We start from the raw sequence: 27,810 nt of genomic DNA, 5'->3' as shown, positions 1-27,810 counted from the left end.
GACTATTAATTTATAGCACTAAACATCTTTTATGAGAAAAGAATAAAGGTCTCAGATCAATGACTTCAGCTTCCACCATGTGCTTAGTCACTCCATTGTATCCAACTCTGTGACCCCATGGACTCCAGTCCGCCAGGCCCCTCTGTCCATGGGGATTCTCCAGCCAAGAATACTGGAGTGGGTTGCCATGCCCTCCTCCAGGGGATCTTCCCAACCCAGAGATCAAAGCCAGGTCTCCCACACTGCACGAGAATTCTTTACCTTCTTAGCCACCAGAAGCAGTCAAAAAAGAAGAGCAATTAAACCCAAAGTAAGCAGAAGAAGGAAAATAACAGAGAATGGCAATCAATGAAATTGATAACAGAAAAGCAATTTAAAAAAATCAGTGAAAGCAAAACCTGGTTCACTGAAAGTATTAATAAAACTAATAAAAGTAGACAGATAAGAAAAAAGAAGTTCTATAGTTTCAGACTTTAAATTTAGATCTCTGTAGCCTTTCCTGGTGGCTCGGCCTGACGGTGCAGGAGACACAGGTTTGATCCCTGGCCTAGGAAGATCCCACATGCCATGGAGCACCTAAGTCTGTGCATCACAACTACCGAGCCTGTGCTCCAGAGCCCAGGAACCACAACTACTGAGCCCTCGTGCTGCAACTAATGAAGCTGCGCACCCTAGAGCCTTGTGCAGAACGAGAGAAGCCACCACAATGAGAAGCCTGCACACCGCTGCTCACCACAACTAGAGAAAAAGTCCTTGCAGCAATGAAGACCCTGCACAGCCAAAAATAAAATAAATAAAATTATCAAAAATATATGGATCTATGAGCTACTTGGAATTCTTGAAATATGAATGGAAGTTCATCTACTAAATAATATGGCTATCAAATGTTCTAGCACAATCTGTTGAAAAGGTTATTCTTTCTCCAGAATTACCGTTGTACGTCTGTAAAAAAGATCATTGTGTGTGTGTCTGTGTGTGTGTGTGTCTGTGTGTGTCTGTGTGTGGCTATGGGGTACGGGCTCTATGTTTGGATTATTCCTTCTATTGACAGAATTAGTACTATCCCATTACCTATCCTGACTCTAGTATTAAACTATCTGAACACTGTAACTTAACAATATGCCTTCAAGTCAGTTAGTATAAGCCCTCCAACTTTGTTCCTCTTTGTCAAGGTTATTTTTATATTCTAGGTCTTTTGCATTTCCATCTGCATTTGAATTCTACTAGTTCGTTGTCACCAATATTCAAAAATGCTTAGTTTTTGTATATTGATCTTACATCCTGCAACTTCCCTGAACTCATTAGTATTAGTTCTAGTAGTATTTGGAGATTCCTTAGGATATTTGATACTCTGGTTCTTTTTAATCTACTCATTTCTGTATTTTTTACCCTTTAACCCTCACCATGAAAAAGTTGGAATTCTTTTCATCCATCTTTCAGTTTACTAACTCTCTTCAGCAATCCCTAACATGCTGCTAAGTTAATCTTCTCAGTTACTAATTTCAGTTACTGTATTTTGTCAGTTCTTGAATTGCATTTGGTTCTCCTATTAGTTTCCAATACTCTGCCAAAATACTAAATCTTTTATGTTTCCTAAACATATTAAGGTACAGTCTAGTCTGATAGTGCCATTATCTGAATCCTTCGTGAATCTTTTTCTATTATTTGTCTTAGCTTTCTGCCACATTATCTTATCTCTGAATTGATTACTTTCAATTGTAAACTGAACTTGGTTTTTTTTAAAGATGGAAATAAATTGAGACTCCAGATGATGTTATCTTCCTCCAAAGTGAATTTATGTTTTCTTTTGGCAGGTAGCTAGTCTAAGTGAAGTGAAGTCACTCAGTCGTGTCCGACTCTTAGCGACCCAATGGACCATAACCTACCAGGCTCCCCTGTCCGTGGGATTTTCCAGGCAAGAGTACTGGGGTGGGTTGCCATTTCCTTCTCCAGGGGATCTTCTTCCCGACCCAGCGATCGAACCTGGGTCTCCCACATTGCAGGCAGACGTTTTACCGTCTGAGCCACCAGGGAAGCTAGTCTAAGGATGTCATAAATAATAGATAACCTTAATCCAATCAGGAGTTAAATTTAAGAATTCGTTTCACTCCCTGTAAGGGCTGATCTATTTCTAATTCACCCATATATCTACAATGAAGCCTATTATAACACTTAGAAGTACTTCCAGAAATGATTTAGGATAAAAGATGGAAGTTTTCCAGCTTCTGACTCCATCAAAATTACAAAATTCTGACTACCTATTTTATCATTGAAAGCTTTCCTAAGAATTGAATACTCTTTCTCTATACAGTCAGCTTTGGTGTTAAATTCTAAATAATCTAACTTGTAATGAACAAGTAGATCATTTTCAGTGAGCTACAATGTCAGTCATGTAGAAATCAAGTGTTAGGGATCTATCAGTAATTGTTTCACTATCACTAAGAAGAGAGTAATCTTATACACTGGTCACACTTAATCCACAATTTATTTTCCCTCAAAATACAATATTCAAATGGTAGAAAATGTAAAAGTCATATCTAGAGACATTAAATTTTGTAACACCACTGCTATAGTCTGCTGTCACACATGTTAAAAGAAGTTAAAATAAATAAACTTAAGAGAAACTGAAAGCATTAGAAGCATTCTTGGTTCAAGAAAGGCTGAGACATCATATAGAAGATATACTGTCTCCTTATATTTGAATTTTTTAGAGGGAGATATATAATGAAACTTTGAGATAATGCTCCCCTAAATTTATATATGTATTTATAGTCTAGAACTCTTTATGTTCTTTTGCTAAAATTTCATGTCTACTTCAGAGGGAATGGTCATATGTATATACATTTTAAAGGTTTTATATATATATATAAATGATTTATAATATATATTTATATATATTTATATATATATATAAATCATATATATATATATATGATTAAATAGCTAAAATAACTTCCTGAACATTTTCAACTTGCTCTAAAATAAAGTAACTTTTTAATGTATTCATAATTTTATTTTTCCACAACTATTGGTATTCTCATTACAAGAATGGTTACAAGTGACGAAAACTGCCAAGCACTTAAAATTGTATCTTTAAAAAGATTTAACTTGTCAAGCTATCACATCATGTGTTTAACTGAAAACAACTGAATATTTCAGTTAGCTAAATAAAACCCATTTTTGTAGAGAGTTCACTCTTCCAATCATCAAAGCAAAAATAATAATAATCATGGTAAATCAAAATGAATGCAAAGTAGGCTTTTCTAGTGTTAAAATTTTCTTCTCACAAAAAATACTTTTCTCATATTCATCCAAATATTTACATTATATATAGCATGTTTAAATTTTACCATATACAAATGCAGGCTCATTATGGTTGCTGATGGGAGGGGTGAGGGAGGAGGAATAGTTAGGGAGTTTGGGATGGACATGTACACTCTGCTATATGGATAACCTATAAGGATCCACTGAATAGCTCATGGAACTCTGCTCAATGTTATGTGGCAGTCTGGATGGGAGGGCAATTTGGGGGAGAATGGATACACGTATATGTATGCCTGAGTCCCTTCACTACTCACCTGAAATTATTACAACATTGTTAATCAGCTATACCCCAATTCAAAACAAAAAGTTAAAAAGAAATGCAGGTTCATGCAGTGTAACTGCAAACCACCAACCATCCACAATCATACCCCTATACTTCTCTTTTATGGATAAAAAATACTTTAAAAAAAAGCAAAAGCAAATTATTTGATCTGACCAGGTGCTACTCACAAGTAAAACTGATGTAAATGATTCAACTCTCCATCCTCAAAACTATGCGTCTTTCTAAAATATTTATTTCAGAAAACGAGTCCAAAACAGAAACCTTGCCTCTTTCTACACCTTAACCTCTTTTTTCACTTGAATCCTTCGACAAAATCTGACCAGAGAAGAAGAAAAGAGAGAGGAGGAAAGAAAGGAGAAAGAGGGAGGAGAGGAAAGAGAGAAGGAAGAGAAACTGAGGAATTATGGCAGTTATGAGGAAGTATACCAAAATGTTAAAGACAGTTATCTCTGGCTGAAGATATTACAAGTAATCACATTCTTTTTATACACCTTTCTGTATTTCTGAGATCTTCAAAAAGACAAAAATGTGTTTCCCTTTTCAGCAGAAGGGGAAAAATGTTTTGAAAATGTCTTTAATGATATTAAAGTGATATCCAATGATATCTAAGTCTTTCACTAGTTGGTTCCTATGCCCCTTGCCACTCCCCACACCCCTTGACATGACTTTCACTTTTCACTTTCATGCATTGGAGAAGTAAATGGCAACCTGCTCCAGTGTTCTTGCCTGGAGAATCCCAGGGACGGCGGAGCCTGGCGGGCTGCCGTCTATGGTGTCGCACAGAGTCGGACACGACTGAAGCGACTTAGCAGCACAGCAGCACACCCCTTGCATCCTAATATCTGTATCTCTGCACAAGCTGGAACACAATCCGCATTCACCTTTACCTGGCTAATTCTCACCCACATGGGTTGCCTCCCCTCTGGAAAGCCTTCGTGGACTGCAGCTCTGCTCACTTCAAACCCACTGTTCCATATACTCCTTTTACATGCACCTTTAGAACCTAGTGCACACAGTTAAGTTCAATATTTAAAGTGTTTACAGAGTTGTCTCCCTCTTTCTTCGAAATAAAGGAACACACTTATTTGTTATCTAACTCCAGCATCTAATACAGTACCTGACACATGGCAAGGGGTCAAAAAAAAGTTTGTTGTGCAAATAATTCCAAAGTCAAATGATTTCTATTCTATTATGTTGTCTCTCTAGAGCTATATAAAGGTTGAAAAGATGAATTCCTAAAATAGCAGATTCTCAATCTGGGAGTGAAACAGAATGCTATCACTCTTGTTCCTTCTATCATTTATTCACCAAATATTTATTTAGTACCTCATATATGTCTAGCATTAGGGATAGAAGGATGAGCAAAAACAAAGGGTTTCTTCTCTCATGATTCTCAAGATGGGATGACAAGAGGGTAAACATTGACTAAATACTCAGGGTTACTTAAAAAAAAAACAAACAAAAAAACACAGTAGTGAACTGGCCTTGCAGTTAAAAAACACAATTCTGATAGATTATATATGGAAAGACATCACCATGTTTGGAAGGATCAAAGATTCTGAATTAGGAATGAGGTGAGGTTACTTGAAGATGGTAATTGCTGATCTTCTTTTCTGGCTGCCACATACATACATTTCCAGTTATGCATTCTTTCCACAACAAGCTAAATAACTTTATTCCAAATGAAAGAGCATAAAACCTCATAGCGCTTGTCAATACCTAGCTCAAAACACCGAATCACCTCACCTAACTCGAGACTTTCTATGTTACAGGAAAAAAAAAATACACCCCACCTCATTAAGTCACTATTATTTGGGTTTATTTGTATGCAGTTGAATCTAAGCCCAACAAATGCTGTTGACAACTAATGGAACTAAATGAAACCTCTGCCCTTTGGGGCAATAGAAGAATATAATTCACAATGACATGCATAGCCAAGAGTGAAGTAAGACACACCTTAAGGGTGAACACCCAAAGCAGAGTTGTTTGAAGAACTCAGGGTTTAAAGCTATCTCTTCCTTGTAACTAGACAGAAGATTAACTGAAATGACATAGTGTTCTCTTCCAGTTATGAAAGGATACTAGAGTTTAGCTGAGAACAATATTATTTTAGGTACAGCCTTAAATATACTATTTTCAAAATAAAATAGCCACATATTTTGGTAGTTATGGGTACCAAACTGCTAGGCCCCCTCCAAATTCTAACTGGCATGCAGTTAAATACATAGGCTCACTGATTATGTACAAAGACTAAACAGAAACGGGTATGCATAGCTTATTTAAATATTGATGGGTATAGAAAGTGAAAGTGAAGTCGCTCAATCGTGTCCGACTCTTTGCGACCCGTGGACGGTAGCCCACCAAGCTCCTCTGTCCATGGGATTCTCCGGGCAAGAATACTGGAGTGGGTTGCCATTTCCTTCTCCAGGGGATCTTCCTGATCCAGGGATCGAACCCAGGTGTCCCACACTGCAGGCAGACGCTTTAACCTCTGCACCACCAGTACTTTATCAATGGCTATAGGGAGATGAGAGAAGGAAATCTAAGACTATATGATTTCTACAGATCCAAAAATAACTAGAGACAGTCTTCTTTATGTGTGGGGCTTCCTTTAGTCTGATAGCTTTCTTCAGACTGCCCCTGTCATCTGTAATTTCTGAAATACAGTTTTTTTCAGATGAGTCTTTAGGCTAGTTTCAGCTTTTCTGAGAAAGCAAATTGCTTCCTATAGGTTCCAGGAGAACACTCAGTAGTGTATGAAGGTCAAGGTGAGCAAAACCTACCTGTATAGGAAAGTCCAAAGGACCAGATTAATATGTGGAAGAACAAAGCTAATGTCATGGAGTAAGGGGAGCAGAAAAATGAAATCTAACATCAGAACTTTGACTTTGAGCTAAGACACACTGTCCAGATTAAAATAACAAAAATAGGAAATAAACATTTTCAATATGGTATTTTAAAACAATAAAAAAGAACTGTAAATACAATAATAAAACACTTTAGAAGACCCTTTCCTCTCCCACTTCCCTAAAATACATAATAAGATTAACATGATTTAGTAATTACAACTGCACAACAAATTTTCCACACCTTGATTCTTACTCATTTGAGAAGGTATTAAGAGCAGGAAAGGAAAGGGAATGAAGTCTCCTGGGACTGCTCCAAATAAAAGAAATCCTTTTTATATTAATAAGTTTTATACCAAAATTACAAAATTATTTTGGAAAACATACCTTAATAATGTTAACAACAGTACCAACAACTAACATATAATGACTACTATGTACCAGCACTATTCTGAGAATTTTATGTGTAGTAATTCATTTGATCTTTATAATGATCCTGTAAGTCAAATACTATTTTTAAGCTTATTAGATTGGTGAAAAGAGGCACAGAGTCTTTAAGTAAGACTTAAGATCTCTGAGTTACTAAGTGGAGAAACCAGAATTAAATTCAAGTAGTCAAGATTTTAGAGTACTTGCTCTTAATCACTTTACCAAATTGTCTTTTTAGGTTATTACACCTTAAATTCATTTGCAGAGTAAAACTGGACGGATTATTTCTAGTTTCTCCCTATCTTGTCAAGGTACTGCTACTGCCCTGGTCACCGAACTTTGAATCTGCAAGGTAACTTTTCATCCTTCAGTGCATTCTTATTCAATTAGTCATCCAACCAAACCCTGTTGATTAAATATATACTCCATTTCCACACCTATTATCATCCTGGCGATTCTGTAGCCAAAAACTGAATCAGCCTTTTAAGAAGCGAAGAGCTCATGCTAACCTTATTAATAAAACACCTTTTTTCACATGAACTGCAGGCCTCTTTTATCAGTTTTATGGGACACAATTAAAATAAAATATTTTATGTTTCCCTATAAAAGTCCTCCTTATTAATTTCAGCCCATTATTTTAGCCCATCATTTTAGCCCATCATACTATTCCTTTCCAGATAGACAGCAAACATTGGGTAAGCAAAATTTTAAATGAAAAATGTACCAATCACACTCCTTATGCAAAAGAAACACAGAGCCTTTGAGGTGTTAGCATGAGAAAAAACCTACAGGAGACAAAGGTAGCTGGATCAAGCTGGACCCCTAAATTATACTTAGGGGTAGGGTGCTCTCACTTCAATTACCAGTCATGACTTACATCACCCTCAAGGGAATAGAGGGTCATGTAAGTTATAACCCTCCTTTAATCCATTTTGATTCCAAAGAAAATCAGTGAATATTTAGAGACTTTGAAAAGGACTTTACCAAACAGAGAGAGAAGTAAAATAGAGACCAAGAGAGCTTAAAAGCAGTCCACAGCACTGGATAAATCACGATGCTCTCCACACGTTTTCACTTCCTACGACACAGAAGATGCTATTTACACAGCACACATGGCAGATCAAGACTGCTCACATCAGAGGTCTCAGCACCTCGACAAACTGAGAGCCCAGTTAAGTGGCACAAACCATTGCTAGGCAAGTTCCACATTCACCTCCTGCAGTTTATTTGCTCCCAGCTGTCATAAATTCTAAGACTTCCCTGGTGACTCAGACGGGAGGAATCTGCCTGAAATGCAGGAGACAGGTTCGATCCCTGGGTCAGGAAGATCCCCTGGAGAAGGAAATGGCTACGCACTCCAGTATTCCTCCCTAGAGAATTCTTTGGACAGAGAAGCCTGGCAGGCTACAGTCCATGGGGTTGCAAAGAGTAGGACAGGACGGAGTGACTGACTTTCACTTTTTATTCACTTTCATAAATTCTAATTTTTTGCAAGCCAGAGATTCATCTGAAGCCTTAGGACATCTCTGAAGTTCCTTCACATGGATTCTTCATTTTCTAGCTCCCTTTTTGCCAGGATGTGGGGAGTGCTATCATCTGCTCTTCCTCTTAGAGACAGGAAGAAATAGCTAATTCTGACCTATACTCTGGACCCTGTTATATTTCTGTTTTAAATCTGAAAGAAAAGAGTCATCAAGCTGCCTGGTAACTGACTGCTGAAAGACTATTCAATTACTGAGCTCTTACCTCCACATCATGAACTCTGTGTTGTCAAATTCAGACTTAAATTGAAGAAAGTAGGGAAAACCACTACACCATTCAAGTATGACCTAAATCAAATCCCTTATGATTATACAGTGCAAGTGACAAATAGTGTCAAGGGATTAGATCTGATAGAGTGCCTGAATGGAGGTTCGTGACATTGTACAAGACTATCCTCAAGAAAAAGAAATGAAAAACGGCAAAATGGTTGTCTGAGCGGGCTTACAAATAGCTGAGAAAAGAAGAGAAGCAAAAGGCAAATGAGAAAAGGAAAGATATACCCATTTAAATGCAGAGTTCCAAAGAACAGCAAGGAGAGATCAGAAGGCCTTTCTCAGTGATCAATGCAAAGAAATAGAGGAAAACAATAGAATGGGAAAGACTAGAGAGCTCTTCAAGAAAATTAGAGATGCCAAGGGAACATTTCATGCAAAGGTGGGCTCGATAAAGGACAGAAATGGTATGGACCTCACAGAAGCAGAAGATATTAAGAAGAGGTGGCAAGAACACACAGAAGAACTGTATAAAAAGGATCTTCATGACCCAGATAACCATGATGCTGTGATCACTCACCTAGAGCCAGACATCCTGGAATGCAAAGTCAAGTGGACCTTAGGAAGCATCACTACAAACAAAGCTAGTGGAGGTGATGGAATTTCAGTTGAGCTATTTCAAATACTAAAAGATGATGCTGTGAAAGAGCTGCACTCAATATGCCAGCAAATTTGGAAAACTCAGCAGTGGCCACAGGACTAGAAAACGTCAGTTTTCATTCCAATCCCAAAGAAAGGCAATGCCAAAGAATGCTCAAACTACTGCACAATTGCACTCATCTCACATGCTAGCGAAGTACTGCTCAAAATTCTCCAAGCCAGGTTTCAACAGTACATGAACCGTGAACTTCCATATGTTCAAGCTGGACTGAGAAAAGGCAGAGGAACCAGAGATCAAATTGCCAACATCCGCTGGGTCATCAAAAAAGCAAGAGACTTCCAGAAAAACATCTACTTCTGCTTTATTGACTATGCCAAAGCCTTTGACTGTGTGGATAACAACAAATTGTGGAAAACTCTTAAAGAGATGGGAATACCAGACTACCTGACCTGCCTCCTAAGAAATCTGTATGCAGGACAAGAAGTAACAGTTAGAATTAGACATGGAACAACAGACTGGTTCCAAATAGGAAAAGGAGTACATCAAGGCTATATATTGTCACCCTGTTTAGTTAACTTATATGCAGAGTACAGCATGAGAAACGCTGGGCTGGAAGAAGCAAAAACTGGGATCAAGATTGTTGGGAGAAATATCAATAACCTCAGATATACAGATGACACCACCCGTATGGCAGAAAGCGAAGAACTAAAGAGCCTCTTGATGAAAGTGAAAGAGGAGAGTGAAAAAGTTGGCTTAAACCTCAACATTCAGAAAACGAAGATCACGGCATCTGGTCCCATCACTTGATGGGAAATAGATGGGGAAACAGTGGAAACAGTGACAGGCTTTATTTTCTGGGGCTCCAAAATCACTGCAGATGGTGACTGCAGCCATGAAATTAAAAGACCCTTGTTTCTTGGGAGAAAAGTTATGACCAACCTAGACAGCATATTAAAAAGCAGAGACATTACTTTGCCAACAAAGGGCCTTCTAGTCAAGGCTATGGTTTTTCCTGTGGTCATGTATGGATATGAGAGTTGGACTGTGAAGAAAGCTGAGCGCCGAAGAATTGATGCTTTGGAACTGTGGTATTGGAGAAGACTCTTGAGAGTCCCTTGGACTCCAAGGAGATCCAACCAGTCCATCCTAAAGGAAATCAGTCCTGAATATTCATTGGAAGTAGTGATATTGAAGCTGAAACTCCAACCCTTTGGCCACCTGATGCGAAGAGCTGACTGATTTGAAAAGACGCTGGTGTTAGGAAAGATTGAAGGCAGGAGGAGAAGGGGACGAGATGGTTGGATGGCATCATCAACGCAATGGACTTGAGTTAGAGTAGACTCCGGGGGTTGGTGATGGACAGGGAGGCCTGGCGTGCTGCAGTCCGTGGGGTCGCAAAGAGTCAGATACAACTGAGCAACTGAACTGAACTGAAGGTGACAGGAGATTATAAAATGTATCAATATTGGTATTTGAAACTTGCTGCAGATATTAACATGGTGTGATATAGAGTAGATTAACTTCTCACTAGCTGGTGTTCTTGTAATGTTTTCATACCCTTGCAGTACTGCAGCTAACATCTCTAAAAATGAGTTCTGGGCAATTAAGAGCTCATGACTACACTGGCTCAGCTGGTAAAGAATCCGCTTGCAATGTGGGAGACCTGGGTTCGATCCCTGGGTTGGCAAGATTCCTTGGAGAAGAGAAAGGCTATCCACTCCAGTATTCTCATGGCCCTGGAGTATAGTCCATGGGGTGGCACCGAGTAGGACATGACTGAGCGACTTTCACGTTCATGACTCCACTAGCAATAGCTGGCACTGGTCTACAGTATCTAACAAGATCTGTTGCAAATCTAGTGAAAAATAATGTCCAAAGATTTGCCTGAGCTGAAATTTCTTTTTGAAAAGCAGGTTACTGAATTAAGATCCTAAGTGTACATGTATAAAGTAGAATACCCAGCATTAAATGGACCAGATCCCTATCTTAAGCACTTTCAACTAGATTATGTAAGTGTCTGAAATCACTCTTAAAGTAGTTAAATAGGGTGCTAAGAGTCAACATTCTGCCCTGCATATATTCTAGAAAGTCCAATTTATTACATTAAGAGTCTTATATTTATAATTTAATAGCACACCAAACATTTTTAAAAATCCAACTTTTGAAAAAAAATATAAGCATATATATTTTTATATAAAGTTAGAAACAGGCTGTTGAGAAGGAAAAAAAGAAAAAAAAAAAAAACTGTTTCCAAGTACAGTAATAGCAAGAAGAATATTTACCTGACTAGGTTAGGTTAATGTTCATACAAACCTGTAAAGTAGAACAAGACCCTTAAAGATGATTTGTATAAAACTATGAAGGTAAATACAAACACACGAGCAAGTTTATCATCACTATAAAAACACTACTAGACTGAATATGATGAGGGCATGGCCACATCTGTCATATTTATTGCTGAATTCCCAGCACCCAACACATTGTCCAGCACCTACCAGGCACTAAGAAAATACCTAAGGATGAATCACTGGAAGCTACATGACCATTTGGCAAGAATACTATATACAAAGTAATTTAATCATCACAAGGGAGGTTGGAATTTGACCAGGAAACCTATAAGGTCCTTTCCAAACCCTAAGATTACATGACATTTTTATCATTATCTCAGTCATGATTTTAAATGATGGTCACCTTCTATTATAGCAAAAGCCTTTAGAGAGATCCTTACCAATAACTAGAGGATGATTCATAACCCACCAGTCAGTCTATAAAAATCTTTGTCAAGCAGGAAAAAAGAAAGAAAAAAGTGTAAAAGAGAATCACTAAACATTACTGATCCTAAAGGACAAATTAAACATATATATTGCTACATTTAAAACAGATAACCAACAAGGATCTACTGCAAATTCAAACAAAAAAAGTACACAGAATCATGTTTTCCTTAGAAGCCTCAAATTGGAAAGTCCTCTATCAATTAAGCAATTGCTCGGTTACAGAACTGATTTAGAAATACATTAGAGTTTTTTTTTTTACTTGTACTTGACTCGCTTTAATGACAAATTGCAACTGTGTGATACATCTCTGAACTCTTTGCGCTTGTATGAAATAGAAATACTTAAAAAATACTGTATCATATACAAACGGATTACACACTAAATGTGTAGCCTATTTGATTACAGAAAGTTATAACCACAGTAATGTAGAACTCACCTATCTCGATAATTTTTGGCTACTGTAAGACAAGAAACTAACATTCATCACTACTTCAAAATATAAAAAATATTTTCCTTAACAATCTGATACAGTTGAAGCATGTATTTACAATTTGCTTTGTAATATCAAAAATATGCCAAATTCTAAAAGCTATTTAACCTAGCTTATTTGCTTTGCTTAGACTGTATGGCAAGCAGCAACAGGTAACTGGTTGCCTTGGTTATTTACAAACAAATGGACCACATTGTTCCTGTCAATGCTTTAGTATTTATCACTTCTCATGTACTACACAATTTACTTACTATAGTTAGTGCTGGCCCATTCTCTACTATAAATTAAAGTTTTAAGAAGACAAGGACTTTATCTGGTTCACTGCTATATCATTAACACCCACCTCCATGACTGACACAAAGTGCTCTATAAATATGTTAAATGAATGAACTGGCATTAAATTGTAGCCAAAGTTTCAAAATGACTATAAATTTTAAAGCAAAATTCTGGACAAATGAGCAAACTATAAAAAAAGAAGCTGTATTTTTCATAAGTAGTAACAAGCTAGCACTTTGATAATCTTTATTTTTTAAATCACCAGATAATATCTAATAATTCCACTCCCAGGTATATACCCAAATAAAACCAAAGCATTAATTCAAAAGGATCTATGCACTCGTATGTTCATAGCTGCATCATTTTAAATTGCCAAGACACAGACACAACCAAAGCGTCCATCAAAAGATGAATGGATAAAGAAGATGTGGAAATACATACTTGTATAGCATGTATCTTAGAATGCAATTTGCCTCTGCAACAACACGGATGGACTTGGAGGGCATTATACTTAACGAAATAAGTCAGAAAAAGACAAATATTATAAGGTATCACTTACATGTGAAGTCTAAAAAATAAAACAAACCAGCGAATATTACAAAATATACAACAACAAAAAACAGAGCAGTGGTTACCAGTGGGGAGAGAAAGAGGGGCAATATTAAGGTATGAAATTAAGAGATACATAATAATGTATAAAATAAATTAGCTACAAGGATATATTGTTTGGCACAGAGAATAGGGCCAATATTTTATAATAACTATAAATGGAGTATAATCTTTAAAAACTGCAAATCACTATGCTGTGTACCTGAAACTTTAGTCAATTATAACTCAGTTTTTAAAAAAAAAATTTTTTTAATTTAATACAATAAAAGTAAAAATCACCAGAGATCAAAGACTCTGCCCTTAAAGTGTTTAGGAAACAATTCTTCACTTTCAGTAACAGCAGCACCACACCATTATACTTAAGGTTATCACTGTCACCCAGTACTGATAAATCTATCTGCAGGGTAGCAGCGAAGATGCAGACACAGAGAAGAGACTTATGGACATGGGGGCGGGGGGCATGGGAAGAGAGGAAGGAGAAGGTGGGACAAATGGAGAGAGTAACATGGAAACATATACACTACCATATGTAAAATAGAGAGCCAATGGGAATTTGCTGTATGACTCAGGGAACTCAAACTGGGGCTCTATAACAACCTAGAGGCGAGTGGGAAGGGGTGGGAGGTGGGAAGGAGGTTCAGGAGAGAGGGGACATATGTGTACCTATGACCGATTCATGATGATGTATGGCAGAAACCAATACAATATTGTAAAGCAGTTATCCTTTGATTAAAAATTTTTTTTTTTAAAAAGTCACTGTCACCAAGAGGCAACAGACTGTTCTGTGAGATTAAATTACAGGTATTACCTAGGTATAACAATATTAAAATAAGTAAATATTTATGTGAAATTGGAATACATCTAGAAATTTTAAAGAAGACACATTCAGTTTAAAAGAATTTCTAGTTGATAGAATAAGTAGAAAAAAGCTCTCCTGTGGCTCTTTTAAACTCAGAAAACGTCTCTTCCACTTCTCTGGCCTATCAGAGTAACACTTTACCCAAACGGAAGGTTCCATTCCATCTTGTGTATTAGCACTCAGAAGTCTCAGAGTAACACTTAACCAGAATGGAAGATTCTACCCCATCTTGTGTATTAGCACTCAGAAGTCTCAGGAAAAGCAGTCACTGCCTTAAGAACCCAGTCAACAATGGAAACCACAATCAACCCATAAATTGATAGCACATCTCATTTAAGTCTTATAGCAATTTATTCCCTATTTCCAAAGTAAGTACACAATACTGAATTGGAGAAATATACTGATGATCTTACTACCCTTACTGAGATCTTTCAGTCAGTTATGAACCCAACAGTAGAATCTAACTTTTTCATTAGAACATTAAAGCTGTCATATCTGAAGGTTATTCTGAGCTCACCTATACTATGTGTGTTTCTGGTAAATATGGTCCATCCTTGGAAGAAATAAAAGCTGCCAACTCCTTAATTACCAAAGATTTGTATCATTAGACACTTCTGATTTTAATGTTTTAACCTTAACACTTTTTTATTCACTTCTTCCCAATGCCAGCTAAACCTTCCTAATTAGAATAAGACTTATTTGTTAATTTTTTTTATTTTTAGAAAAAAGAGAAAAAAAACTTTAAAAAAATCAGCTTACCTCATCTAACCCAAGAATATTTTATATTAGTTTTAGAAAAGCTTTAGCAGAGAATCAAAAGACCAAGGGCTTTATTATCATCTCAGTCTACATATAGCCTAAGTAGCTATATGACCTAGATTTCAATCTAATTTTTAGCATGAATGGAGATGAATTTCAGCACTTAAATCTAACTTACCCAAACCTGCCACTTTTCTCTTTAGCTTTCCAAATCTTGAATTTATACATTTTCCAAATTATCTAAATTTCAGAAATTTATACAATTTCCACATCTATTTCAGATTCTGGATACTTCTTGGTCTAACTTAAAGTATCTTAAACTAGCCAGAAGTAGCTATTTAGAAATAAACTTGACTAAGGATTGATTATAATTAACTTACAAAATACTGACCCTATTTTTAGCTTTTATTATATTTAAGGATATGTCAGAAATCATTCTACCATCCTTTATGGACACATTTCAGCAAAATGCAATAGTAAACTACTGCTGACATAGTACAAAATAGATACAATGCCAAGTAAGATATGTATGTAATATATAATTTAAAGGCATTTCTTGAAAGTAGGGAAAGCCTATTATCTTCTTGAAAGTAAGGAAAGATAAAATTTGCAATAACAGACCTAGCCGTACATACATCACTGACAGGTTTATAGTTGATCAATAAATTTTTAGTTCTCAAAGATTAAAAACTCTTCTTTAATAAATATACGTATTTGTGTTTGTCAACTTAGTAACTCTCTCCACCTAAAATTTTGTATATTGGGGATATTAGTGACTTTTTATAGACACATAAGTACCACTAGAGGCCACCAGAAGCATTTTTAAACGCTTTTTAAAACTGACATGTTTGTTTTTTCAAGGGTTTTCAAGTGCTCTAGAAAAACTTATAAGGAAAATGACTATATTCATAGTAGGGAAAATTCCACACGAATACTCAAAGTACAATACAAACTCAAGAAAAAAAGATGATTGTAACAGGATGTCTGGACCACCAAAGAACTTGATTAGAAAAAGAACTGACGTGTGAGGGGATGGATAATATGAAAATATAATTCCTTATTATACCATTGAAACTAGATTATGTAACTTAGAGAGTTGGTGTTCTCTCTCTAAACAGCTGTTGCTTTTTATAATCAAATTATATATAGGTATATATACTGATACAGACAAATAAATAAAATCCCAGAGTTCAGTATTCTTTCCTCTATATCACAAAATCTTCTACATATAATAATGTCTTTATATCTCAAGTTGGCTATCATCTATAGGAATTAAATTTTGATAAAGAAGTTCTATTTGCAAAAGCCACCCCCACAGATTTGAATATATCCAAACTTCTGGCTTGACAAGAAAACCTGGCTCAGCAGAATAGATAACATCTGAGAAACCTTTGCTCTGAGATCCTCGGTAAATTGTTTCTAGAATCTCCCCCTCTTTTCTCCCAGTCTCCTCCTCCTCACTAAAGGGAAACAGCAAAAAATAGAAGGCCCAAGTGGCATTCAGAGATTCTGTAGATCCAACTGAAATCTATAATACAAAACAGGATTTATTATCCGACTACCCACCTTTTCTGCATAACAAAGCAGAGAAACTTTATTAAAGTCTCTTCTTAACTAAAGGTTTGCAAAGATGCTGTCCTAAGTTTTCTTTTAAAAACCTCTACAGTTTTAGCTTTTACATTCAGCCAATGATCTACTTCAAAATAATTTTTCTGTATGGTGTGAGGCAGGGTCAAAGCTATTTTTTTCCAAATGGACATTCAATTGTTTCACTACCATTTGACGGAAATCCCATCTTTCCACAAGTGAATTACCTTAGCCACTCCACTGAATATCTGTTTAGCATAACGTGGGGATTTGCTTCTAGAGTGTAGCATGGATCTACATGTCTGTCTTTAAGCCAATACCACACTGTCTTGAATATTGAGCTCTACACTATGTCTTGAAACCAGGCAATGCAAGTCCTCCAATTTTGTTCTTTCTTCTCTAAATTGTTTTGGCTATTTGCCATACAATGTGTCAGAGATTAACTCATGTCACTGAATAAAGCTCTGTCTCATATTTTTCTTAAAAGTTTTTAATAGTAGTAAAGTATACATAACATTACATGGAGAAGGAAATGGCAACCCACTCCAGTGCTCTTGCCTTGAAAATCCCAGGGATGGGGGAGCCTAGTGGGCTGCCGTCTATGGGGTCACACAGAGTAGGACATGACTGAAGCAACTTAGCAGGAGCAGCAGCAGCAGACATAACATTTATCATCTTAACCATTTTTAAATGTGCAGTTCATTAGTGTTAAGTACACTCATACTGTCCTGCAATCAATCTTCAGAACACTTTTCATCTTGCAAGACTGAAAATCTATACCCATTAAACATTTCCCCATTCTTGCCTCCCCACCCATGGTAATCACCATTCTACCTTCTTTATGAATTTGGCTACTCTAGGTACTTTACTTTGTGACTGGCCTATTTCACCTTGGCTAATGTCCTCAAGAAGCATTCAAGTTGTATCACACGTCAAAATTTCCTTTAAGGCTCAATAGTATTTCATTGTATGTACAGAACACATTTTGTTTATCCATTTATCTGTCAATGGATATTTGGGTTGCTTTTGGCTATGGTGAATAATGCCACTGTGAACATGTGTGTACAAAAATCTATTTGAGTCCCTGCTTTCAGTTCTTTGGGGTATATAATCAGAAGTGAAATTGCTGGACCACATAGTAAGCCTGTTCTGAATTTTTTGAGGAACCGCCATATCATTTTCCACAGCATCTGTGCCATTCTACATATCCACCAACAGTGCACAAGGGCTGTAATTCTCCACAGCTTTGCCAACTCTTGTTATTTTCTATTACACTTTTTTGTATTAGTCATCGTTTAACAGGTGTGAAGCAGTATCTCATTTCCATTTTGATTTGCATTTCCCTAATGATTAGTGACCTTAGCATCTATTCAGGTGCTTGTTAGCCATTTGCACATCTTCTATCTCATCCTTTTTAACAGTTGCATTACATTCTGATGAATGACTGTAGCACTAATTCAGTCAGTCACCTACTGACAGACATTTAGGTAGTTTCCACTTTTGCCATGAATAACTTTACCCATGTATATGCATATGTATAAGCAACCAAAAATTAATTTGTTCAGGATAGATTCAGTTTATGCAAGTTTTCCAACTCACTACCTTTCACTCTCAAAGTATTCTGGTTTGAATAATACATATGACTTATCCAAGTGTCAGTTCCACCATAGCACAAATTGCTACAAGTGAAATTAGGCAAGAACTATCTTTTATTAAACCTTCCAGGCTATTTGTTACCAGAACTCACACAACATTATAAGCCCAGGATTAGAAAGAGATACCAAACATGGCTTAGCTCTGAGACATATAGGCAACACACTTTGATTATAGGAATTGCACAAAATAACAATCAAAGGCATGACTAGAATTCAAGTATAACAGACTGACAGAATAGTGATGCCATCACTTCCAAGAGAAAACAAGACACCAAAAAAATGAAAACTGAATCTTACAGTCTGTAGTAAGGAAGCCACAAAAACAAAAATAAGGAAAATGCAAGAGAATTAACTGAAATTAAGAGAAAATTAGCTTGATGGAGATGGCTGTATTTTTCCTGATGCCAAATATGTGTGTTTTCCCCAACACCAACTGGGTAGCAAACAATTCAATTATGACACTAACTTCCCAGAGTGAGTACAGATCCCACAGTCAAGGGGTCAGGCCTCAGCCAACAAGACTGTCCTCAGCTGCAGACGCCAGCTGCAAAACGATGTCAAAATTATCCACATTTCTGCCTGTAGACTACGAATTCAGGGATTCATATGACTGTCCCCACTAGGTTCAATAATTCATTAGAACAGCTCACTGAACTCAGGAAAATACTTTATCTACACTTACCAATTTACTGTAAAGGATGTAACTAAAAAAGAGCCAAATAGAAGAGATCTGTAAGACAAGGTATGGAGGGAGGGAGAAACACAAAACCTCCATGCCTTCTCCAAGCTCACTACCTTCCCAGCACATCCATGTGTTTCCTGACTTGGAAGATATGTATATACCTTCGTTCAGGGGTTTCTATGGAAGTTTCATTAGGTAGGCATGACTGAATGTTTTATTAGGTAGCTCATTGGCCATTGATGACTGAACTCAATCTCCAGCCCCTCTTCCTCCCCAACGGGCCTGAAATTTCCAATGCTCTAACCACATGGTTGGAGAAGGCAATGGCACTCCACTCCAGTACTCTTGCCTGGAAAAATCCCATGGATGGAGAAGCCTGGTGGGCTGCAGTCCATGGGGTCACTAAGAGTCGGACACAACTGAGCGACTTCACTTTTACTTTCCATGTTCATGCACTGGAGAAGGAAATGGCAACCCACTCCAGTGTTCTTGCCTGGAGAATCCCAAGGACAGCGGAGCCTGGTGGGCTGCCATCTACAGGGTCGCACAGAGTCGGACACAACTGAAGCGACTTAGCAGCAGTAGCAACCACATGGTTGGTTACTCTGGCACACCAGCCCCCTTCCTGAAGCTATCTGGGGTTCCTGAAATCCATAAGCCATCTTATTAGCATACAAAAGAGTAAATTCCAAAGATTTGAGGCACTTTGTGTCAGGAACTGAGCCAAAGTATTTTTTATTCTACCATAAAGACTGAATTAGTGATATCAAAAAATAAAGTCGTCAAAGAGAATTAGAATAAGGGAAAGATCTTTGAACTTCAACAAGAACACTGTGGCAGAGGAAAGGCAGTTGTTCACTAAATCTGTTTCCCTTTTCTCCTAGGCACACATCTAGGTTTTATTTGCCAAACTCCCCTTACAGTTAACTGTGATTAAAAGACTGGTTTCTATCATGTAAGAAACGAAGTGCCAGTCTATGTTCGATACAGGATACAGGATGCTTGGGGCTGGTGCATGGGGATGATCCAGAGAGATGATATGGGGTGGGAGGTGGGAGGGGGATTCAGGATTGGGAGCTCGTATACACCTGTGGTGGATTCATGTCAATGTATGGCAAAACCAATACAGTATTGTAAAGTAAAGTAAAAATAAAATTAAAAAAAAGAAAGAAAATTAAAAGCCAATGTCGTTAATGAATATAGATTAAAAAGCCTCAACAACAACAACAAAAAAGACTGATTTCTGATGAATGGAAGAGAAGTGATGTATACAGCCTTCGGGGCTTCCCCAGTGGCTCAGTGGTAAAAAAATCCTCCTGAATGCAAGGGATGCATGTTTGATCCCTGGGTCAGGAAGATCCCCTGAAGGAGGGCACAGTAACTCACTCCAGTCTCCTTGCCTGGAGAATCCCCTGGACAGAGAAGCCCAGCAGGCTACATCCACAGGGTCAGAAAAAGTTGAACACGACTGAAGCGACGGAGCACACACGCATACAGCCTCCCAGACCTTCCCCATAAAATCCACCTTTACTGTCCTCCATGTTTTCTCTTACTACTCTGCCAACTGAATGGTGATGCTCAAGATGAAACTTTGAAGATACCAAACCACACTCTTGTCTACCCTACTGCCAATCAAGTACGTGATCATGCAAGTAAGAGAAAAAAAGCTTATCTCATTTTAGCCCCTAAGGCTTCAAGGTTTACCTATTATAACATCAAGCATTACCTTAATGAATTCAGAAAATATTAACAAACTTCAACTATGCAATTTTAGAATGGAGAGGGCATAATTATACTTCAGAATAAGCCCCTGAGATGTGAGTGAGATGAGTATAAGAGATGAGAGTGGATAGCAAGAAATCAGAACATTAACAGTCTTATAGGAAAAGTAATATTATCACAAAGGTAAATTAACTTTGCTTAAGGTTTTTAAGTTCAGATGCCATATTCCTTCCATAGTACCACACTAGGTTCTTACAGAAATGGAGATGGCAAATAAAGAAGAATCATTTGAAACATTTCATAATAAAGAAGAAATATGATAATAGCTAAAGAGATACAGTCAGGAAAAGGCTTTTTTAAGTTAATACTTGGGATCAATGAAAAATGAAGACCAGAATGAGGAACTTGAGGTTAAAAAGTACAGAACAACCCCTAGAGGTGATATGACAGACAATTACATAAGAGATGAACAGCAGTATTCTGTGTGGTAATGGAGCCAGGCTGTTTGCAAACAACATAAATCTGTAATAGGTTAGGCTTGTGTACTGTAGTTCTACAGCTTCCTCAGAAAGTTCTCTCTGGCGTCAAAGCTTTAGGTATAACAGAACCCCAGCATGGCAATAAAACCTTTCCTGAGGGGGTTCTGAGAGCAGACCAAGGAGACTGAGTAGATGAAAGATTCTCTAGCACAACAGAGACTACTAATCCTTAGTGTTAGTCACTAAGTCATGTCCAACTCTTTGCAGCCCCATGGACTATAGACTGCCAGACTCCTCTGTCCATGGGATTTCCTGGGCAAGCATACTGCACCAGGTTGCCATTTCCTTTTCCACTGGATATTCCTGGACCCAGGGATCAAACCTGTGTCTTCTGCATTGCATGCAAATTCTTTACCGAATGAGCCACCATAGGGATCTTCTATAATTATATATTTTAATTTTTAGCTGTCTTTTTGTATTTGTCAAATCTCTAGGAAAGTATTCTGCATTCTTTACTCTAAATAATTACTTATATCTCTCATTTTTTTATACTCACATGCAGGACCTACATTTTCACCTATTAAATTTAATCCTCTTATATGAAGGACCTGTAACTCCAGCCTTTTAAAATATTTGTGAAACCTGATTCTGTCATCCAATATGTTCATTACCTTTCTCATTCTCTTTTCACGCACATTCCTCTACAAAGAGGGGAAAAATTCTCTTTCATCCTTTCTACACTCAGTCCCCTGACCAAACAGTACTTATATCTAGGTCAGATGGACAGCCACAAGCCCATTTGCAGTATTCAGTGCATTCTAAACAGCTTAAAGAATTAAAATATTACATGATGCTTATACTTACTTCTCTGCCTTCAAATAACATCCCATACTAAGACTACTTCTCCTAAGTTACAACTACAGAATGTTGAATACAAAGTATTTTTCATCTCTTCTCCTCAATCTATACTTAAAACTACAGAAAACTGGATTCATGCTGGTAGCCAAATCACTAGTTTATAACTTAAACAAATGAACTAATATCTTAAGAACCTCAAGTTTAGAAATTCTAACGAAACATTTAATCCTGTTTTACCCAAGCCACAACATCTTTTAATCACAGTACTTTAGTCTTCTAAAAAACAAATCAGAAAGAATTACAAATGCCTCAGTACAGGCATTCCCTAGTGAAGACTGTGACACATTTTTTGAATGTGAATATAAAAAGAATTCACTTCTGAGACAGGGCATCTTTAAAAAGAGCTGGTGCCTAAAACAATACTATTTGTTGATGCCCAAAACGAAGCCAATACAAACATTGCTTCCCATGATCAGAAATAGATTGTTAGCCATAGTATGCCTCTGCAGAACAATTCTTAAATTTTCTTTGAAATAGTCACTAAAATTGACTGAAACTTTATTTTTATGACTGTCTGTGGTTTCCATGTATGCCTAAAAGGTACGAGAAAAAGATAAAAATATCCTAGAATTGGAAAAGCAGTCATTATGTTTGGTTTAGCTTATTTTCATATTTTTATTTTTAAAAACCATCCAAATTAAAGTTCAGCACATCCCAATGGAAGAAAAGAAAGAGAAGGCAAGTTTTTTACACAAAAGCTTTAGAAAGACTAAATTCAGCATCCTCTGTATTAAACTGGGATTTGACTTATTAGTGAATGAATGTCTAGAATCCTTTCCCACAAGTCATAAAGTTTAGTCTTCAGGCTGAACACAATTGCCTTTCAACTAGAATTTGGATACATGAAATATCTGCTGTGTGGGCAGGAGAGATGACAACAGAAAATAATTTCAATATAATACTATGTTCTGAAGCCAGGCTCATCCTCAAATAACATAAATAAATGAAACTGAAAAAAAAATAAAAAAAATAAATGAAACTGGCTTCTAATAACACAGCATTGTTTCAGCACAGCATTCTTTTAAGATTTCTGAACCTCAGGTCTACCAAATTATAGAATCCTGTTTTCAGATCCTGCATTTAAATGTTAACCATAGCTTAAAGTATCACTCTCAGAATATTCTCAGATTTTGACTGAGACTGAGAGTTAAAAGACCTGAGTTTGAATCCTAGTTCTGCTGCATCTCAGCTGTTAGACCTTAGCGAAACTGTTTAAACTTCCTAATCCTCAATATACCTACCTTTAAATTAGATATATTAATACTATCTCTAACCATCTAATTTGTCAATTCATCATATTCTATCAATCATATACAACTGTTAGATATTAACATTACATGCTAAAAAGTTGCTCCACTACCACCAGCTTGGAGGAGCTGAGAATTTTTTATGTAAATCATCAGAAAAGGGTCACTACAACCCTGGAATCAACAAAGCACTTAAGAGACTGAACCAGATCATCAATTACACTAAAATTTTATTAGGTCTATCTCTGGTCTTAAAGCTGCAGGAGTTGCTCTAGATTACACAGTATATCACAGTTTTCAAGTTATTGCTGTTAATATGCAGAATAGTTGCACATTTCTAACATATAAGGTATAGAGTACGTGTGTGCTCAGTCACTATGTTGTGTCCAACTTTTTGTGACCCCCATGGACAGCAATAAATAGTAAGACAACAAAAATGTAAGTTAATGATTTTGTATGTTTTAAAATGGGTTTGATAGATAATATAAACAAATTTATTCTGTACCTGACAAAGCACAATAGACATTAGGAAATGGGAATTGCTATCAATTATGAAAAAATTTAAAGGAAAGAGAAAGTTCCCAATGTAATCCAGCAAGATAAATAATCTTTAAATATTAATCTAGCCCCAAACATTCTGAAGTGCTTCACAAAAAATCACCCAACATAATCATCTAGGAAAATCTTAGGTGAGGAAAAGTTATGCTCCTTCTTAACATCTCAGTTTCACCAATCCAATAAGACTTTACTTGTTGCTGGAGAGACCCTGACAACACCCGAACACAGGACTGTCTTTCCCACAAAGAAAAAATATCCATTTAGTTAGTAGTAAAGTCAACACATTAGATCTGATAGACAGAGTGCCTGAAGAACTATGGACGGAAGTTCATGACATTGTAGAGGAAGTTGGGATCAAGACCATCTCCAAGAAAAAGAAATGCAAAAAGGCAAAATGGATGCCACAAATAGCTGTGAAAAGAAGAGAAGCCAAAGGCAAAGGAGAAAAGGAAAGGAATACCCATTTAAATGCAGAGTTCCAAAGAATAGCATGGAGGGATAAGAAAGCCTTCCTCGGTGATCAGTGCAAAGAAATAGAGGGAAACAATAGAATGGGAAAGACTAGAGATCTCTTCAAGAAAATTAGAGATACCAAGGGGACATTTCATGCAAAGATAGGCACAATAAAAGATAGAAATGGTATGGACCAAGCTTGCTACTTGGAAGAAAAGTTATGACCAACCTAGACAGCATATTAAAAAGCAGAGACATTATTTTGCCAACGAAGGTCCGTCTAGTCAAAGCTATGATTTTTTCAGTAGTCAGTTATGGATGTGAGCGTTGGACTATAAAGAAAGCTGAGTGCTGAAGAATTGACGCTTCTGAACTGTGGTGTTGGAGAAGACTCTTGAGTGTCCCTTGGACTGCAAGATCCAACCAGTCCATCCTATAGGAAATCAGTCCTGAATATTCATTAGAAGGACTGATGCTAAAGCTAAAACTCCAATACTTTGACCACTTGATGAGAAGAACTGACTCATTTGAAAAGACCCTGATGCTGTGAAAGATTGAAGGCAGGAAGAGAAGGGGATGACAGTGGATGAGATGTCTGGATGGCATCACTGACTCAATGGACATGAGTTTGAGTAAACTCTGGGAGTTGGTGATGGACAGGGAGACCTGGCTTGCTGCAGTCCATGGGGTAGCAAAGAGTCAGACACGACTGAGTGATTGAACTCAACTGAACTGAAAATCAACACATGTCTCTCCATCACTACTAGAGACATCAGAGGCATCACAGTATCTATGTCTTAACTTTTGAAATACAGAAAGTATTCCTTCTCAGTCATAGCTAAATAAACTACAGTCAAATCATGATCTCTCTCTAACCCAATAACATCAGTTGTCCTTGAAATTTATGAAGGTGGTTCACTGTTCATACTGTCAAACTGATATAATTTATATCCATCCGCACATTTATGTGAGGGGAGGTAGGAACACACAAAAGTTCTAAAAGACCTCGAGTATCAAAATGCTCCCCTTTCAATCATTACTAAAAAGGACAGTGAAACAGTTTAAAAGCTTTAATAGTACAAATGCCAGTTATCCACACTGTAAGACCAATTACTAGTATTTGCAGAGATGTGGAAGAGAAGAAAAAGGAATACAGGGAGGCTCTTTAAAAACCTACTTTTCTCCTCCATGTGGTAACATTTACCTTACCCAGAATACTTCATTTCTGACACTCCGAGTCACCCAATGTGTGGGATTTTTTCCTCAAAACAATCAATTATCCACAACATCTGCTGGGTGTCCTACAATTTAACTGATTGATTAAGGTTAAGGGCTCAGTCCCATGAGACCAACACCCTCCTCAACCTGAGATGCCAACTGCAAGTACGTCCCCAGGTTACCTACAACTTCTGTATGAGTTGGCTACAAATCAGAGGTTCCATGACTTCAACCTCTTTGGATTCAATTAACTTGCTCAAGTGGCTCACTTAAAATACAGTTTATTAAAGGATATGATAAGGACTACAGATGAACAGCAGATGAAGAGATATACAGAGGGAAGCCTGGGAAGGTCCCAAGCACAGGAGCTTCTCTCTCTGTGCAGCTGGGGTGCATCACCCTCCCAGTAGGTGGATGTTTGAACAACCTGAAAGTTCTCCGAATCCCATACTTTGGGGATCATTATGGTGGCTTCTTCATGTAGGCATGATCAGTCATTAACTAAACCGTCAGCCCTTCTCCCTTTTCAAGAGAACAGCAGATAATGCTGAGAGTTCCAAGCTTCTAATCATGGCTTGGTCCTTCTCTTCATCCAGGAACCATCCAGGAGTCCCCCAAGAGTCACCTCATCAGAACAAAACACTCCTACCCCTCAGGAAGTTACAAAGGTTTCAGGAGCCCTGTGGAAGGAACCAGGATCAAAGATCAAATATTACAACAAAAGATGTCTCTAGTATTTTTTGACTTAGGAAATTACAAGGGTTTCAGAAGCTCTGTGCCAGGAACTAGCGGCAGAGACCACTTTGTTGTTCAGTTGCTCAGTCATGTCCGGCTCTTTGCAACCTCATGCACTGCAGTACACCAGGCTTCCTTATCCTTCACTATCTCTTGGAGTTTGCTCAAACTCATATCCATTGAGTTGGTGATGCCATCCAACCATCTCACCCGCTGTCGTCCCCTTTTCCTCATGCACTCAATCTTTCCCAGCATCAGGGTCTTTTCCAATGTATTGTCTATTACCTCACAGATTCTCATACTCTTCCCCTGCCCCTTTTAATGCCTAAACTCAAGATTTACCCCCTCTGTGGATCTATAGAACTCACAGCCTTCTTTACACAACTGGGTTTAACAATCAAAATTAAGCATTTAGCAATGTATCTTTTATCCTCAGGGAGGCAGAAATGGACACTCATTTGCTAAGATAAGAAAAATTATAATTTTCAACATCACTTTTATTACTAATAAATATTTCTGATACAGGCTAACAAAAGACTGAAGAGTTCTTCCTCTGAGGTAGGGGCTGCAATATGTCAAACACAGAGCACCAGTGACAACAATAATAACATCAGCAAGCTACCTTATTTACTGAGAACTTTATGGAAGACATTGTCCTAAGCATTTTATTTGTATTTTTCTCATTTTTACATAACCCTATGAGATTAGTATTATCAGTGTCCTCATTTTATAGATGGAAGACTCTTGTTGCTCAAGAAACTAAGTAACTTGCCAGAAATCACACCATTCAGCTGGGATTTTCAATCCAAGCACTCTTCTCTTCATTGTTATATTACACCAACTGTTCACTCAAAACATCTGCTTTGATGAATACGGCTCGTGTGTGTGTAAATATACATACAATATAGATGAACACATACATATATACAAACATATATACACACTCTCTAAACTTTATAGTCATATTGCAAAAATACTTTAGTGATCATCTTTTCGGTCTCTGATTTTATCACCACAGATCCACCACCAGAGAGAATGTGTTAGTCATATAAATTATGCTCAACCATAAATTGCTTTAAAATGGTTGACAAAAATAAGGCAGTTGATTGCGCTATTACAAAACAACATACAAATCCTGTAACTAGAAAGAAAGAATTCAGATTTTGATTTCAAGACCAAATTCAAACCATGATTGATCACTATTAAACCAACCTTTGGTTTTGTTTACGTTTTTATTTAGTTTTCACTAAAACAACGACCTTGAAATTTTCAGGAAAAAAATACAATAAATATTTGATTAATAACACACACTATCACTGAAGATACTAGGCTAAGAGTTTGATTATAAGAATCAGAGGAATTTTTCAGCTTCCAGGTACATAAAGATCATCTATTTCATGTTTAATATTAAAGAGAAATTTAAATGGGAAGAACAGCAAAACAGGTATTCCAGAACCAATGTAGGTCAAAGGTTTCTGTGTTGGGGAGATTA

At 37.1% G+C, this 27,810-nt stretch overlaps 1 protein-coding gene across 2 annotated transcripts in view; it reads right to left on the bottom strand.

Annotated features, from left to right (window-relative positions):
• Positions 1–27,810, bottom strand: part of SBF2 (SET binding factor 2) — a 488,940-nt gene that overhangs the window by 367,250 nt on the left and 93,880 nt on the right. The window lies entirely within an intron of this gene.

Source organism: Oryx dammah, unplaced genomic scaffold (genome assembly GCF_014754425.2).
Source record: "Oryx dammah isolate SB20612 unplaced genomic scaffold, SCBI_Odam_1.1 HiC_scaffold_17, whole genome shotgun sequence".
Taxonomy (NCBI): Eukaryota; Metazoa; Chordata; class Mammalia; order Artiodactyla; family Bovidae; genus Oryx; species Oryx dammah.
This window is presented reverse-complemented; position numbering and strand designations above follow the sequence as displayed.